We start from the raw sequence: 18,387 nt of genomic DNA, 5'->3' as shown, positions 1-18,387 counted from the left end.
TCCTCTCCACCTTGCGAACATGTATATTCGTGCAGCACACGCAGGGTGAAGACGAGTAATGGAAACTCATGTTGGATGGTGTGGCTGAAAGAAATCTGAGGACGCCAAGATTATTTCGTGCAAGATCGCAACGCCTATACTCCCCAAAGAGAAATACAAAGTTCACGACATCTAAAGTTTTCGGTTCCTTGAAATGCCAAAGTTAGAGGCCGAGAAGGAGAAATGGTTCCTAAAATTGTGCAAAGCGAATTCTCCCTTCGCACACCCCTAGCAACTAACTCCACCCACGGCCGAAGCAAAAGCGGATGGGTTTAATCTTACGCAGACGGCAAATAGTACTGGGTTGATTCGAGAGGAGTTATCTTAACCGGAACCCTTCTTTAAATGGAAAGTGGCAAAGTTAGTTCGGGTGCCACTGCTTTGTTTGACACCAGCTAGGCGAAGCATTCTGCTTAAATGTAAACTCGAAGGCTGCATATCGTTAGTGAGCTCAGGAGGGTCATCCAAATTTTCAGAAGGTTTTAGAAACTTTTCCGACCTGAAATACGTACTCAATCATGCACGTGCGCGCGCACGCACGCACACGCGCACACGCACAAGGCCAAACAGGAATTTTAATGAGTACACAGCCCAGGCGGAAGATTTTAGCTCGCTTTTTAATTCTAGAAGAGCCATAATGAGCGCCGCAGGACACAAGCTGTGGACAGCTTCATGCTTGTTACTGTAATAATTAGCATAGCATTTTGCAGTTAGTTTCTCCGCTTTCTTTTCTACCATGCCCGTCTGAGCAGAACCATTTGCGAGCTTCGTATAAATAGTCCCTCGAACGCGCAAAGAACTAACGGGTAAATACAACCCCCGAGAAGCGGGAACGGTCCCTTGCGTTTTCTGCTGCATTGTACGCTTAGCAGAAAATCCAAGGGCAGCTTACGAAGCGAACATACTTAGCATCAGGGAACGGGCAGTGCTTCATTTAACTGGAATCGCTCGCCTGAAAAAAAGAATAATTATTTTTGCTCCCAAAAACTACTCATAGAGTAAGCACATAAAATTTTTATCACTTGAACGGTATACCTACTGTCCGACGCGATCGGACAGTGGGCTGAACAGTATGTTCGGTCAAAAAAAAAACGTTTCTGAGCGCTGCCTCGCGGAGCTGCCCGGCCCCACTGCAGTCCAACGTTGTACCAATGAATCCTTGAGAAATCTGCCATGGAACGCTTGAATAACAGCAACAGATTTGTCAAGTTTGCAAGCCCTCCGCTGTTTATCAACGCATAGCGGGCGCTATTAAAATCCTCTGTGAAAGCGCGCGTTGATTAAAAGAAAAAGCAACGTTTGTTCACATTCTTAGGCATGAGCAATAATGGCATTCGTGATTGTTATTGATTATTATAAAGCACGTAAAACTAGTTTGTTGGGCAGTGTTGGCGAAGATATTTTGTTTCGACATTTGTTTGACAATTACAGTTCGCCTGAGGGCTTGAAAACCAAGGACGCAGCACCCCTGGCGTCCCAGGTTGCCAAACGACGTGTCAAACTGATAAGAACTATTATCGACGCAATAACGAGCCGTAGATTCTCGTACTTTCAGTGATCTTTTCAAGCTGTCCTTCAAAGACCGGTCGAAACAGAACAAACATTTCCTAGAATAGATAAGGCAAAGCATGTGCTGCTTTGCATGAGTGATATCATTGTTTCCTAAGTCAATTCTGACAGAATAGCTATCATAATATTTCATTGATTACATTGGTCATTCTTTAATAAAGTTCGTAGCACCAGATACGGCTGGTTCATAGTTAACGCGGCAACTCTTGAGAATATAGTCGGCGCATGCGTACAAATTTGTTTTTGTATTTTCTTCCTAAGGCATATTTATTGTTGCAGCAAATTAGGTGAGTGCCTGTACTACGTCTTAGATCAATCTTTTCAACTTACGTCGTGATAATCGAAATTTTTCCCCATGCACAAACTCGAGCCTTCAAACAAATGCAAGTTTTCTGGACTCATGTATGACAGTGTCGAGATACAAAGCAACGATTGCTGCTTAGAAATATAAAGCAACATACTACAGGCAGATGGGCAGGACTTAAAATAAAACAGGCACTGATATACGAGTCCCGCATACGAGGATAGATCAAGAGGTACAAGAATCTAACGCAAGATGCAAAGGGCATGTGATTATCAGAATGTCGCTTGCAAATTCGGTAATAACTACAATAATACATAATTTCGGGAAAATGCGTCAGATTACGCTGCTTTCTCGAAATCTTTTTTTCTTATTTAGCGGTTTTTGTGCGTGGGCCCAAACTTTGTTTGAAGGTGCTCTAGATGTTGGCGCAAGGCTGGTTCCGCATGTTAATTCGGTTTGAAAACAATGAGCTCGGGAACGACTATCATTCTTGAGCTCCTTTTCATATAAAACCATAATTTCATTTGCTTCAAGGCAGTCTCACCTGCCACTTTCCCTAGAGACACTCGCAACATCTGTTTAGGGGAGAACAATTCCCATGCGAATGCAAACGAAGTGAGGTGCGGTTTCCTTTCAGTGGAGTTTTCATGAGGGAATATATATGCATTAGCTATCGCTCGTTGTTCGAGAGTACATTTTCATGCACCATTTTCCGGGAAGATGCATCAGATTACACTGCTCTCTCAAAATATCTCTTATTTACTTTTAATGCGATGGTGTAACGTTTCTTCAAAGTTGTTCCAAATGTCGGCGCAAGCTGAGCAGAAGTAGCGCGTTCGGGTTCAAAACAAAGAGTTCAGGACCGCCCATTGTTCTAGCGCTCCTCATTCACGCACGACCATAATTTCATTTTCTTCAATGCATCTATCCTGCCACTTTCCCTAGGAACACTCGCGACGTGGGATTAGATGAGATCGGCTCCCAGGCAAATTCCAGCGTAACAAGGCACGGTTCCCTTTCAGTGGCGTGTTCACGGGAGAATGCGTGAGCTGTTTCGCTCCTTGTTCACGAGCACTTTGTCATACGGCGTAAGTCACTGGGATTGCGGTCTTGTATAGGAAGAGAGATTTAGTTGAGTTGAGGTTTGTAGATAACGGAGGGTCATTGTAAAATGACCCTAAGGGAAAGTGGTTCTTCTTGTGTTTTACACCGGTATGGCGTCAGTGAAAGTGGTGAATCTGGGCTTGTTGGTTGTTCATCATGCAAGGAGTGAGTTGTAGCGCGGACAGAGAACACTCGGACAGAAGGTTAACTAATGTAATGAAGTAAGTAACGAGCAAGAATAAGAGTGTTTGGTAACGCTATTTTCCGGCTAGGTATTTCTTTTCCATTTCTATAGAACTTGTTGCTTCCACACGATCTGTATCGCATTGCCCGAGAGCTAAGTAGTATGGTTTGGTTTTGAATATAAAGACTCTTATTGCTAGTACCGCTGCGTGTGCGTATTCTCTATCTGCCTTCCCCTGTACTTGTTTGTTCCCTGTTCACGTTAAAACTCAATTGCTTCAATTTGTATGACGTAGCAAAGACTGTGTTCGTAGTTGGGTACCATCTGTTACAAAACTTCGCCCATTTTATTCGCATCGTACAATAGCGCGCAGCGAGAACAAAAAACAAAGAAAACGCAGGGAGCTTGACGAGATAACAGTACGGTTTGCCATCCTACCCGTAGCAAAGAGAAAATAAATTTAAAGAGATTGGACGGTTGAAACATTAGTAGCGATGCTGCAATCTGAGCAAACAGTTCTGGGACGGCACACGTTTCTATCAGAGCATATCTCGCAGGTCCGCACACGCTGGTCCGTGGTGGTGACTATCCTTTCATTTCTTATTTGGCAGTGGCCTGCTATCACGTAATTTTAACGCCGCACACAGCCACCTGCATTTCAGCTCAATTTATAGCGTGCATAGATACCAAGAAAATATGTGATTACTTCATCCCAGCCGTAAGTGTCAGATATACATATATAATCTGTTTAATTCTAAATCCATGTGAGGTTTATTCGCGGCGCAGCCAGTAGGAATGCCTGGATATTAGTATAGGCATGTAAAACGTCCTTTTCTTGCACGTGTACATGCTCCTCAGTGCCAGCCTGCCAGAATTGCATATATAGGCGTTATTCCGGCTGTTATCCTGCCAGTTATCGGAAGTTCGCGTGAGCCTCACAGAGAAGCGTGACTTTGCGGTATTCGTTCTCAAGGGGAAGTCGAAAGGAAAAGCGGTGAAGCGTCTGCGAAATTAGAAAGGCGGATAAGGACCACCAATTTAGATTTGTCAATTTATTTGCATGACAGGTCTTTGTTTTTTTGAGCTCCTCAAGCAAAATTTTGATCTTACACGGCCGTACACGTAGCCCCCTCACATATTGTTCAAAAACATGCGCTGCGGGTGGTATTACGTCAAAATATTGCAGCTATTCATATTAAAAACTATGGTCTTTCTTGTGGTATGGCGAAGCACACAGTGTAGATTAATTAAGAAAAAACATAAATGAACCAAGAGACTAAAAGACAGCGTCGCGTAAGGGTTGACACGAGATAGTCTAAACGCGTTAAAAGAAATGTTACACTCCGGGCATCGAAGACATATCAATGCTAGGCTTTTCCTGTTTCTATTTTCCTACTCTTTGGTGAGCGACATTGGTTGCATAGAAAAGAGCAGCAGATTGGAGAGATCGGTATTCCACTCTCTTTGCAGAGTCGTTTCATAAGTGCTCAAGTGCATCTCTGATAAGGACGACGAAAGGCAACAGCGAGCACCTTTCTTGTCCACTTTCCGGCGACGCCCTATACACAACCTCAACAATGTCGGCGACAAATCATACTCGCAAAACGCACGTGGGTGCAACCGGAATAAGGAACATTCTCTGTTGAAACGCACCAGCTTGTACGACCCCCTCTGACTGACTCGGCGATGAACGCTTGTGTGTGCAAGAGCGCAAACTGTGAACTTCTTTCTTCCTTCTCCTCTTTCAATCCCATTTTGTCCTTCACCACTGCAGGGTAGCCTACCGGACTCCGCCTGGTTAAACCCTGCCTTTCCTTTGAGACTTCTCTCTCTCCCTCTCCCTCTCTCTCTCTCTCTCTCTCTCTTGTGTTACAATTTATTTAGGCATCAAGCCGCGTACGTTATCCCACCCTCTATATCACTTCGCTCCATGTCAACAAAGCCAACGCTGTTCCGACCCATTTGCGTTGGCGCTCTCAATCTTCGAAGAGAAGATGGCAAAGAGAAAGAAGAAGAAAAAAAAAACGTCCGGCGTTCTTGCCATAGCTGCATTTCACCGCACGTGTCGACCGGAGAACCCACACTCTCGTTCCGTGCCACACACGGCTTCGTTAAACGGAGATGTCGTTGAAGTGTCGTTATCCATAGACGGCGGAGGTCGCGAACAACTCTCGTAAGTTAACGGCACGGGTACGAGGACGAGAGAATAAATAGCAACAAAAATGTGGCGGCAGATTCGAGCGAGCTCGTTGACATGCAAGGTTCAAGGTACCTGAAAGTGCAGCGTCCTGCATAGAAAGAACGAGTGTGCTTGTTGACGGGTGCGTCCTATAGGTACCGACACGTCTAAGCTGGAATTTTTTCGGCTCAGTTTTGTGAATCCACACGAGCGCGACAGCGAACTATAGAAACAAGCCACCGACAATTATTGACGCCGAGTGATGTGGAAACGGAGGCAAGGTCCTGGTGTCAATATCTATTTGTTTACTTCTTTTTCTGAGAGCTAAATCGTTACAGAGAGAAGTGAAGTGGAAGTTAAAAATAATAAAATCAGGTGAACTGCGGCAGATCGGCTGACGAACTTTTCGACACGTAGACCTGTCTTCTTTTTCAATTTCATTTTGGGGGTTTCCATGCCAAAACCACTTTCTGATTATGAGGCACGCCGTAGTGAAGGACTCCGGAAATTTAGACCACCTGGGGATCCTTAACGTGCACCTAAATCTAAGTACAGAAGTGTTTTCGCATTTCGACCCCATCGAAATGCGGCCGCCGTGACCGGGATTCGATCCCGCGACCTCGTGCTCAGCAGCTCAACACCTTAGCCACTGAACAATCACGGCGTTTTTTTTCTTTAGCAGAAACAACGAATAGCGTAGCAAAAGTTGCAGCTAACGTGAACTATGATTTTAAAGAAGCACTTAAGCCTGGGTGAGCGAGATGAACTGTATGCTGCTAGCAACCTCCCAAAGACGCCTGGACACTTTTCTTACGTTGTCATAATATAATATTGATTGAACGTTATAATCAACAATCTTACTAATTATAAAGCTGACGGCGCCAAAATTTCGTTGCAATATTTCTTTTCAAAATTCAAAAGAAAGATTGCAAGTGGGCGAGTAAAGCTTAGCAGTCTTTGTCGTAGCCACTCAGCAACCTTCGCCTGCACCCCTCTCGGTACCCACGTCACGATCCTTGGTGACCAATGAAAACAAGTCTCAGAGGCTCTGCTTCACCGAATGGTAAATGACGTAAGCTAGGGTTTAACATCATAGCCGCCATGTTTAGAACTTGGCTCACTACAAGGTGAGCAGATGAAGAAGCCTTCGCTTGTTTTTCTTGAAAAGCCAGGCAAGTAATAGTCTGAGCTGTTGTATTGAACAATGAGAACCAAACAAATGCAATGCTGCTGCAAAATTAGAGTAAACACAAATCACCAGAAAGGCGACACTTTTCTTTGTTTATTGGAAGGCACACGTCGCTTTACAACTTATCGCTACCATTCTAGCTTAAAGACCCCATTCACAGCTGCGGTAGGCACCACCCGAGTTGCCTCTAGTTAATACCGTGATAATTGTACGGTTGAACCATGGCCTCGGCGATCGATGCTACCTGATGTTTGAGGCTTTTGTTTGAACCATGTTACAACGCCATCCACCGATCTATCTTACTACACTTTATCGACTCTCGTGCTTGAAAAGGCGCAAAGGCAAATTAGGCTTCTGGATGTGGCTCTCTTCTTCGTGAAGTTAAAACACAAACTTCACATGTCTACTCATTCCTGACAGCTTGTACAGAACCTTTATCACCGGTTCATTTCATTCCAGTTGGCGCATCAGTGGATGAGTCCGGCCGCTTCAAAGAGCACACAAGACGGTAGAGGGCATTCAGTAGGTTGATTTTTGCCTTAGTGTGTTCTAAGTACAGTATTTCGGCTGCAGCTTTCTTCTTTTCTTTTTTTTTGACGCTACCGATCACTTTATAAAGAAAGCTCAATAAAGAACAGCTTTTCTTGGCTAGTTATTTGTAGTTATATACAACTGTGCTTCCATTACTTGCGCATCTCACTAAGTGGATCGTAAGCGATGACACCCTTAAGAAAAAAGAAAACATTTTCCTATTGATATAGCCCGCCTTATGTTAACCTTGATACTACATGTCTCATAACATTGTACTACTGATCACATGAAAGCCTACAGATAAGACTGGTGCCGGTAATGAAAATCCCAGTAGTTTGATAGGAGGCTCTGACAAATTTTTAACTTGTTCGTTTCCTCTCACAGACGAGCTCATTGGTGCTAATCGGATGTATGATAAAATAAAATGTGATTAAGTTAGAAAGTTAGACAGAATCACAGCTATATTGACAAAAATTACTCTAATCATCGCCAAAGCATGCCAGAGAAGATGCTGGCATGCTTATAATCTTCTCCAGGAGGATGTTATAGGATAAAGAAAACAGATTTTCCAACGTACTCATTTAGCAACGCTGTCTAGGCCTTACTTGCTTGTATGTTGCGTTATTTTCTTGTTTGCTAACACACTTCGCTATTCTCGCCTAACATTAGCTTGCCTTCACCTAGATACCCAATATTGTTCTTTAGATAAGTTGATGAGCATGTCTTTATATCTACACGCCTGTGCTTCTGAGAAAAGTTTTCAAAATTCTCATGAGTATACACAGGGCACCCAAATCTACATGTCTGCCAGGCAATTCGACCATGCCTGAATATTTTTTTTTCGTGATATCCTCTTCACAGCCTTCTGCGTCCTTGGCGGAAATGGTGCTTCAGAGCGCACTTCGCGCCCAGACACACGAAAGAAAGTCCCTGAGGTCACCTCCGGACCGAGGGCGAAAACCAATGACTCACCCCAAAGCAACGAATCCCTAAATGTAAGTCGCACCTTTGGAGATTCCTTCAAACTACGCAGTTGACAAGGCCAACTTTTCCTTTCCATTTGCTTTTCCCCACTTATGCCGGTTCATTTATATCCTATTCTACTATATTCAGGGCACAACGGATACCCGTTTCTCAGACGGTGAGTGCTAGATACACTCTACTACCACATTCTTCCCCACCTGCATGACATCTATTGTTCTTCCTCCCAAGCTGCTCGAAGTCCCATTTGTTTCCACCAAAAAAGATGCCCGGCTTTCTTAAAGGAGTGTGCTGAGATCAACGGTTTGATTGGGGTAAGAGCCAGAGGTCTTTATGACTGCATTACAACGAGCTCCCACACAGTAAACCTTGTGCTGTCGCTTTGGTCTATTGACGCCGTGAGGCACAGTATCTTCACTTTGAAGCATTAGCTTTTTATTCTTACCGCACGAGGAAACCAGTGTTCTGGAACGTCCGCCTCGCAAAAAGCACAAGAAATCTTGCAAGTATTGTTTCGAAATCAGGTTCGACAGCACTAAGTTCTCTCTTTACAGAAATGTGAAAGTACACGTTTGTGCATCAGTACAGACCTAAGAAAAACGTAAGCAAGACAGGCAGGATGTGTTTATCCACAACAAGTGAGACCAACTGATTTCCCTCCGGCACTCAATCGCTACGGGCTTTGGGAGAGAGCAGTGCACTTGGCTTGCATCTTGCCTCGACAAATAAGCTCGGCCAGGGATGGCGGTATAGAACGCAGGTGACGCCGACGACCGCACAGCAGTGGTAATGACACACGGCGATAAGGATGCTAGACCAACCACTTTGCTGTTACTTTTGCTAGGTCAACGCACCATCAGCTGTTTGCGTTGACCTGCCCGTGTGAAGGTGTTAGCTCTCTGTAAGCATTTCTTGTTTGTTGTTGAATTTAGTGCAGAACGCGTTTGATCCTGAATTGGTTTTGCTCGTCTATTTATTGACGACCGAGGAATAGTTCACTAATTCCCTGGGGCACTGAGCAGTTCCCGTAAAGAAAATGATTTCCCAGCTTTTTCGAGAGACACTCGATGTGTGATGTGCCACTGGATAGAGTGGAGGAAGGTGTGCTTCGTGTAAATGCCCCCGACACCGACAAATTTTTCAAAAGGTCTTATGATCTTCTCGCGAAACACGCCAGTTCAAATATTTACGTATTGCTTATTTTAAAGTTGCAATACACAGAGTGTTCAATAACGCAACCGCACAATCACATTCCGCGAATGACTCTTGGACTCATCATACAAGCGAATGCTTTGAATGACGCAACTGGCAATCTTAGCGTACCTAATGTGCGCCAACAGAAGGGCGTTGTTTAACGCTACGAACAATGAAAAACATCACCTTGAAGATTCATTTAGCACTCAGAGCCGGATCATAATATAACGTTTCTTTTCATAATATTTGTCTTGAATGGTATATTTTTACACAGTTTTGTCAGCAAGTTGTCCCTCGTCCAAGAAAAGGCTAGACAGCAGCTTTATAAACCATATATTTTGATCTATAGGTGGCACAAATCCGAGAAAAGCGTTATCTTTCTCTGCAATTCTTTTTTGATCAATTCATTTTGCGCAAAACAGGGGAAAATGGAGCCAGGGAAGCATTTTATTGGTAAAACCACTCTTAGTAAATAGCAGCCTTTGAGAAGTGTTTCTTCCTCTTTTCTATGGGCTGTTCTTTTTGTCGGGAAAGCAGCTTGCACAAAATACAGCAGAAATGAGCAGAACTGGGGCATTAGAGACACTGGACAGTTCCCCAGCGCCTATCCTTTTATATAAAATGTTATCAGCACGAGACCTATGCTATGCGAGAATGTGCGATGTCCGCTAACACCAATGTTAGCATTCTGTATCTTGACTTACAATGCTATCATGACTAAAATCCATGGCGAGCAAATTAATCGACACATTTTAGATGAAAGTACGATACAGGGTCTTATTAAGCCCTCTAAGAATACTGCAACAGCGGTGATACCAAATAAGTGTGTTAGAGTGTACAAGGACTTCCTTTGGAAGGCAGCACTTTGTTAGTCACCGAAAAACATACCAAATTGCTCTTATGCCTCCACTGTAACTATTGTCTAGCGCCTGCTCTTCCGAACCCTTTCTAATGTAAAATACTCTTGTGAATAGGAACCCTGATTCGTGAAAAGAAAACGTATTCTTTGAAGACCTTACAGCGTTCCCTCCTAATAAGTTCGTTTCCACGTACATGCGTACGCCATTCACTAAAACAGGTTCTACGTGGACATTTAAGAACACATTTCAATTTACGCGAGTATGTACACTCAAACACAAAAGTTTACGAGCGGCGGAATATCCTAAACCCCTTCGATTTCCTAGCAGGCTGTAACAGTAGTCAGTTAAATGGAACATCACAATGTCGTTCACATACACTGGTAGAGGCTGTTATAAATACAAATACCTTAGGCTGCGTTGTGAGGCTGCGCAGATGTTCAGCTTTTCTTTTTCTCAGATTTCGTGTTGTGCAAAATTTTGTGCTTGACTGCACGTGACCGCAATAATGTTTTCTATGCAGGTCAGAGCGGCAATGGACTGCAATAAACGGTATTTCACGAGAGGCGTCTTAAGGATCGCTTCTCGCCCGCTTGGCGCTACTTTTACTGGCCCAGAATACGTCGCACGTTTTGCTTTTGTTTTCTCTTCGCGTGCCCTACTCACAGAGCACACAGTGTGACCTCGTTCGAATCCGTGTTTTGGTGGTAACATTGGAGCCATAACAATACACAACACGTGGATTCATTACACCAGGCAACGTTTTTTATGGACATCATTAGCAAGGCTCGTAAAAGGACACTTCTTCGCTTGGAAACGACCGTCACGTGTATCGCACTCTTTATAATCGTTGCGGCTGCAGAAACAGCTTAGGTCGCGCGTGGAGGTCGTTAAGTGGTGCCAGCACTGCAGTAACTTCTGACGACGTGAACGACTGCAGCATTACGTCGACTTCGAAGCTTTAGGGAAACATACGCGTCACCAAGTATCAAATCGCATCGTTTAGCACTGCTAACAAGGTCCGCAACGTGACATTGAATTTAGTTTTGCGCCTGCCTGCTCGGGTAAGTAGACAGCTGCAAGATGTGAAACTCGAACACGACAAGACGTGCACGCCATATTTGGATGCGTGATTCAATAGAATCGCAGCTAGATCAAACCGAGAAACGCAGATACGAAAATCGGGGACTAGAGAAATGCAGCTGTAAGTACGTCACAGTGTGTACTCCCTCGGGATGATGTTCCAGAATTTGCCAGTGATTCAGAGCTCTGTTTCAAGATTTATTGACTGAGTAGTGGTGCTCGCGAATATCAGAAAAGCATTACAGCTGCAGTAAGATACTGCTTGTTCCCGCATAAGAGAAAGAGCTCAACATCCAATTATATATCAACCTTAAGGATCCACACTGATTTGGTGCATTACTTTGGTTTAACGTCGCGGAAGAAATGAACGTGTCAATTTTTTATTGCAGTAGATACCGAAGCACTTCTTTAACTTCCTTCCCTAAGCTCAGCGTCGAACAAGTGAACTGATGATTGGGAGCTTAACTAAAGCCCAGGCTAAGCAACAACTGGCTCTGTGCTTCCAGGAAGTTCTCACAAATATTTTCGGTACACAAAGCCCGATACTAAACAGATAACAAAACGCAGATGCCAGACAAGGCCACGTTTCGTGACTCTCTACTCGGATCACAGTGCAGCGCGAAGGAAAACGATGGCCGGGTGAAAAGAACAAAGTAAGCGTGTTACAGTATTGTCGCAGTGAATACAGGAAGTAAGCAAAGCTCTGACACTTCCTCTTTAGCTCGCAAGCACAGCACTTAACAGCGCAACTTTGCGCTAGAGCTGGCGCTGACGTAGTCTAACAGACTATTTAATGTTATTAGGTAAAAAATAAAGCGATGGGCAGGAACCCTACCTACACAAGAACACCAAGAAAACACTTAGTGCACCGCAGAATTCAAATGTTTCAAAATCTTATACCTACCACAGAATACATGATTTCATTTTGGTGTCGAAATCAATAACTTCGCACTGACGCCAGAATTCTCGTTCATTTTCATGACAAATGCACACTTCTCAAAAGGATTAACGTAAAGGCAAATAAGGGTTTGAGGAACTTTAATATCAGTGACGAGCAATTTAGCTTGGGAAAAAATCGAAAGAAGCAAAAAGTTACATATATAAAAGAAGAGGGAACTAAGATGTGAGTAGTCTAAATGCGTTTCAGGCACTTGCATTACATGTGAAAAGCCATATTGAAATGCATACAAGACTGTTACAAACTATAAGTAGTACTTTTCATACATAGGATGCAAAAATGCACAATCTGCCGTTCAATCTACTATAACATACCACTGCTGTTACACGCGGAGGTGGGAGATATTTCCACATGTTCAGCAAGCCTATATATAAGCAGCATGTTTTAAAACAAGATGCTATTGAGCATGCACTAAGAGAAGGGGAATTTGTTGACACTACCTATTTTTTTAAGATGTTGGCAAAGCTGAACTATCATCTCTGCCAGGAAAATTTAGCGAGTTGGTCATCTCATCTAGCTTGCCATAATAAAAAGCTCACAGAATCTCAGGTTCTCTATTTCCTTCTCGCGTGTAGACGAATTGGGCAGCTGGGTATAATCTCGTAAGGCAACGCGCTGCAGCTTGTATAAACGAAGAAAAGAAAATGAAACGAGACATCGATCCAGCTAGTGGCACGACGAAGACGACGGCACGCTTCATTTACTTGCTCCATATCTCGTTTAGCCTGGCAGGTACAAGGACACGAGTGCTTCTTCATATCCTTGCCAGCAAATATTGACGGGAAGGAAAATGCGAAGCACTATGTTTTGATTCCGGGCTGAAGACGCGTGCGACAACTTTGCGCATAATGATTGCACTGAAGTCGATGTTGATTAGCTGCACGAAAAGAAAATTGGCGGCATGGCCAGGACTCCTAATGAGACGTCTAAGCAGCTCTCTCTAAGTATCGGTACGCCGGCTGTGTCTTCCCAAACACTCCAGGCGAAGGACAGATTGACATGGGTTTCGACGTGTCATAAGCAGGTGACGAGGGTTCGATATAGTCAATTTTTTTAGGTGTACGATTTCAAAGGTGTGAAAAAGGCAGAGGGAGTGAGGCACTCTTGTGATATTGTGATGCAATTTATGCGAAGACGTTTTCGGCACTAATGAAAGTCGAGCATCCATGCTATAGGGCAGAACAAGGCATTAACGCGTAGTGATAGGATCCGGGCAAATATTGATTGCGTTTTTCTCCAGCTTCTGATCATGTGATCCTGCGAAGTGCTGGGACGCATAACTATGTGTTTTCATAGTCAACAGCAAAAGTATTTTTCTCTGACGTGAAGACAAGGCCTAACGATACAGCAGGCGCTAAAATATAGAAAATCAGTGCTAGTGTTTTGTATGTTAAGCAAGGAAATATTATCTAATTTAGTGGATTCGCCATTCATTAATATGTTAAATAAGCAGATTATGAATGATGTTCAGTAATAATTAGGCATGTGGTTCAAAAGCTTCTTCCTACACATGACGTAGCTCATGCTTCCTCATTGGCGGAATAAAATCCTTATCGAAAAGAACGCATATCTAGCTTGGAACACTGCGAAAATCGCAGTTTCGGCCTTAAGGTGAAGCAGCCACATGATAGCTGATACAATATTGCGCACTTCATTACGCACTGTTTTGTCTAGTATCAGCTGTTGTAAAAATTCGCGGACGTGCGCAAGCAACCTGCTATGGAGTTAAAAAAATACTTTCTTCAGCGTCGACTCTAATCCACCTCTCCCGTTCTGGTAGGGTGGCGCTCGTTGGTGGTAAACAAGTAAAGAAACACGGCTTCTTTTTATGCTTCCCCATTACGTGCTTCCTTACCATGGCTTTCATTCAAATTCTTTCAACTCTGTGTTGCGTCATAGATCAGTTGTGGTGCATGGGGTCCGGCAACAGGTCAGGTCTGTTGGAGTAAACATTCGACGATGCGAGCGGAACAGTTTCTTAGACTGGCCATCAACAAGAGTCAAATTACCGCTACTTATATATTTCTGCAATTAAGTAAATAATGGCAGTTGAGGGTTGCACTTGATATCTCATGGCCCCATGTCCTGTGTCTCCGCATGCTTGGCCAAATCCTACACCACTTCATGCTCAGCATTACCTTCAACATGACCTTCTTCAGCCCGAGCTGGTCTTTGCATGACCTTTAGCGTAAGGATCAGCACCAGCTAATGTTGAGCGTAAGACGAAGAGAACAAAAGCGAAACGCGCACTCAGACGGGTTCCAAAAACGCATGGGTGACAATCACTCCCCCTAAGCCTTTGTATTTACGTTCCGTTCCCTGTCGAGATATCAGAAGACAAAATAACGGCTTTCAGCGTTCCCGTCTGCATCGGGTAGTTTCGTCGACCTGAACCAAAATGTGCATCAGTGCCGTCTGATTTTTTATGTGCACAGATTAGTTCGAGATAAGTTTGTCCGAAAGTGCGCTGCACGTAATGACGATCCTGTGCCCCGCGGAATAAAAATATAAAAATAAATGCAGGAATTGGCTTTATTTACAAGCGGCTCTTTGTTCAAGCAGCGGGCACTGGTTTCCCGATTATTTCGGGTTGGGAAATTCTGATTCTGAAGTTATATTCGCCGGCAATGAGCAACTGGAGGCAAAGGCGACCCAGCCAAGGCTTAGAAGTAGAACAGCAAGTAACGCGATTATACTTTTCTGAAGGCCGTTGGAAAAACACTACGTTCTCTGTACCTGTCCGACGAAAGTCACATTTAACATGGGCTACTCCGCGCAAGCAGAGCATAGCGAAAAAAAGGAAAGAAGCGTTTACGTTGAGAAGAGATACAAGGCAAAACGGGCAAACGTGTGCTTTAGGTGGTGGAAAAACAAGACAGTGCGAAAATTATAGAATAGTCACGCGAAGAGAGTGAACGAAACAAGCGCTGACTAATTGAAGAAACACAGAGGCATGCACAGCATGCAAGAGACAACGGCCTGGGGAACTACATGGACTACTTCTAAAAGTGGGTGATGAGTTCGCAAACCAGCCTTCCATCATGCTGTCACAAAAGGCAGCTGGCATCGCTAGGTGCGTCATAACTTTTCATTTTATTCTTTCTCCTTCTTGTCTCTAATGTTCTTGTGTGATTATGGCGCTATCATGCCCGTAGATTTGTGTTCCTGTCAAAGTGACTTTAATCAAATGTTTGCACTTTGTCTGGTCTCTTGTTTAGAGTGCCCGTGCTTTCCTTGCGATGCTCAGCCGCAGTCAATTCACGCCGAGTAGCTCAACTTTCAATGCTTTAACCTCAAGGGACAATGCACAAGGTGTTTTTTTTAAGATACGGAACAAAGTGGACGTCACTGAATCGTTTGCAACAAAGCGAAGAGTGGGCAAGCAATCGCGGAGGGCATTGAGAATGACTAGATATGAGCACCACACCACGCAAAATGACTGGAGGCCATACTTGAGCAGGACCAGCTGAATTGGGGTCGGTATAGGGCATGATTGAGCAGTGTTATGTGGACAAAGAACGTTGGCTTAGGCAATAGATCTATAGGACGAGCAATACTGACAACTGTTTACATATTACAGTTACGCGACAAGAACCCATGCACTTAAGCTCAAGGCCAAAGGTGGTCTATGCACCTTTGCGGTGGACAGTGAGTATAAAAAACCATGGCGAGTAATGATGTCAAGAACTAACCTTTTCTAACTATACCACTTGCTTTCTAGTAGAGGCTGCAGATCTACATTCAACAATTGCAAGTTATTACTAGATTTCCCTCTAAGGCCCGTTTTGCCACGTATTCTTCCCGAAATCTGTCACTCAGTGAAGCTAATTTCGCGTTCTCAAGTGACAACCTGCGCGACCATCTTATGGAGATTTATAGCTCGGACTTAGAGGTAATACATTTTGCGAAAAACTGAGACACGGGAGCAACGACGCTAGTACTGCCATATTGCTACCTTTCTCGCAGTCATGTTTATGATTGTCCTTGCCAGTTCCTTAGCACTAACCACTGCAATAGGACCATTTTCGTTTGAAATGTATTTTTGTGCTCTAGCTTGCGGCAACGTCATCAGGTGGTGCCGCAGGCACGACTAAGGGTCCTGTGTTGCCAGACTACCTAAAGTGCGGTGCATTTGCTCCTGAGCACAAACTGCTAACTTTGAAGGCTCAGCGCATTTAGTCCAATTCCTTCCGCGCCCTAAAAACGGTTCTTTCTGCCATTTATACAACACAAACTGCCTCACATTAACGGTTGATACCGAAAGGATTGTTTGGATCAATCGTGAAGGATAACTTCCCCCATTGCGATGTTTCAAGGCAGGAAGTGAACGATTCCCGAACCGGAACGGAAGGCCAAGGTTGTTTGTTCTGACCAAACTCGAAGCGAGCAACTTGACGAACAGCCAAAAAAGAAGCTGGGCAAGGTCATGGTTGGTCGACTGCATTGTCGGTGTTGAAGATACTAAGCCATCGATATTCAGGGGACAGAATATGTACTTAGGCCGGAGCGAACTATAGTACAGAGGCAGGCGGTGGGGCAAGATTCTCAACCGGGCTGCAATATCAGTTCCTGCAAGAGACCTGGCAGACAATCCACGGTGTCCTGCTGGCTTCCGGACTACAGGGACAGTTGACTTCCGCAGCGCAAAGTGAGAAATATAACTTTTCCTGGTCTTATGGTGTTCTCTTAAAGGAAGCTATTCCCGTAGAGTTGTTGCACAGGAAGCTTACAAGAAATAACGCCGGAAAGCTTTCCCGCAGTACGAGAATATATATATATATATATATATATATATATATATATATATATATATATATGGAAACGTAAACAGCGATGCGGAAGTGTCAGAGATCTCAGCCGAGTACCAAATGCGAAAACACCTAAAGTACCACTGTGAGGTCATTACAGAAAGTGCCGATGCTTACATTTTTTTAGTTATTTCGAGCATCCGCAATTGTTCCTAGGCATTTCTTTCTTCTCCATTTTGCTGACTGATATTTTGAACACGTATATTTGTGACAATACTGAATTCACTTTAATATATATCATTCCTTGAACAACGAGCAGAAAACAAATTACATAAGAAATTTTCACCTTAGCTGTAGCTATTATTGTCAAGTTTTATTCGTGTCTTTGTGGCGCATTCACTGACAGTGACTCTTTATCCTTCCTGTTCAGTATTGTTTTCAAGTTTTGAACGCGTTCGTTGCTGCCAGAATACAGCCATGGAAACTTATGGTCGGTCTCTTGTTTTCTGCTGCGCTCCATTTCTCACATTGTTTCCGTTCTTGATAAGCAAATTACTACGCGGTCCCAGAACTCAACGCTCCCTTTCTTTGTGATTCAAGCATTTCAATTAAATACGTTATCTACGCTACCAGCTTCCAGCCCCTCTTTACTGATTTTGTTGCCCACTTGCTCGATGAACTTGACAAGGAGGCAGCAGCCTGGATCAAAGTGAAACTTTCGATAAGTGCACCGGACAACGTGCTCATGTAAATTACGAAACAAAATAAATGTCCGCGTTTCGAAGTCCGCGAACGTGCGCGTTTCACAAAAGTTGAGGTTAGGGAAAGGTTTTCCTCATTGAACGATCCTTTCTCTTTCTTCCTCACTTTGCTTTCTCTGCGCCTTCATTCGTTACCCATTGTTCTGCCACATCCTGTTCACCCCGATTTAGTAACGCCATTGTTGCGAAGATGATTGCGTTCGGAGCGAAACAATTATAACTCCAACAAAAGAAAAAAAGTTCAATGCTGTTTTTCGGCTCATCCATACCTAGTTTAGTCGTGACTTCATTTCTCTTTGCAGAATTTAGCATTTTGTTTGCATAAAAAGCAAGACGGCTTACTTTCTTTGTGTTGCAGCCGCTTCTTCTTGCCATTTCTGTGAAGCGTTGCAAGTGTTTCTTTTTTTTTTTATTGCGATAAGGCTTGCCCTTAAGGCATAATTCTTGGACTGTATATGTGTATTATATGTGTGCTGTGAGGCCTGTGTTGTGTATGAATTGGAGCATTGTTTTGTGGAATCTGTTGTCATGTATCCAGCGGTCATAGCTGGTTGTCACACTGTAGCGGAGGCCGGCTTCCAGTAGGAGACGCGAGCGTTCCGATTGTAAACCCGTACATGTCCACATTAGGTGGTATGCATCTGATTCCACCACAGGAACGGAGCAGTATGGACACGTAGCACCCAGTGGTAAATGCGACCAGTTC

Source organism: Dermacentor variabilis, chromosome 8, assembly GCF_050947875.1.
Source record: "Dermacentor variabilis isolate Ectoservices chromosome 8, ASM5094787v1, whole genome shotgun sequence".
Taxonomy (NCBI): Eukaryota; Metazoa; Arthropoda; class Arachnida; order Ixodida; family Ixodidae; genus Dermacentor; species Dermacentor variabilis.
Note: the sequence above shows the minus strand (reverse complement) of the source record.